Genomic DNA, 411 nt, shown 5'->3' on the forward strand with positions numbered 1-411 from the left:
GGTTCGGTTCGGCTGGCCCTCCAACGGCTCTCTAGGCGTCTTTTCCGGCGTTTCATCTCTCTCAGCTCCCCGGTAAACCAGGGAGCCAGACGAGATCTAGGCCGGGTCAGAGGCCGCAAAGGCACGACTCGGTCCAATGCAGCGGCGGCAGTTGTCTCCCAAGCCGCCGCCTGATTTTCATTAGTTCCTCTCTTCCAGACTTAGGAACTAACAACTGACTGCCCACTTGTTTTTAATTTTGTTGCATTAAAAGATGGAGGAGAGCCCCTTGGCTGTATGATGTCTGTTAGGGCTTAAGCCCAACATCATGGTAGTTTATGCTGTATGTTAGGGCTTAGACCCATAGCAAATTAACACACCACTGTTGGGAAATGTCCAGTGAGGTGGGGAGGAGAAACCAAATGGGGAGTT

The sequence above is a fragment of the Protobothrops mucrosquamatus genome, unplaced genomic scaffold, assembly GCF_001527695.2.
Source record: "Protobothrops mucrosquamatus isolate PMUCROS unplaced genomic scaffold, P.Mucros_1.0 scaffold325, whole genome shotgun sequence".
In the NCBI taxonomy this organism is placed as follows: Eukaryota; Metazoa; Chordata; class Lepidosauria; order Squamata; family Viperidae; genus Protobothrops; species Protobothrops mucrosquamatus.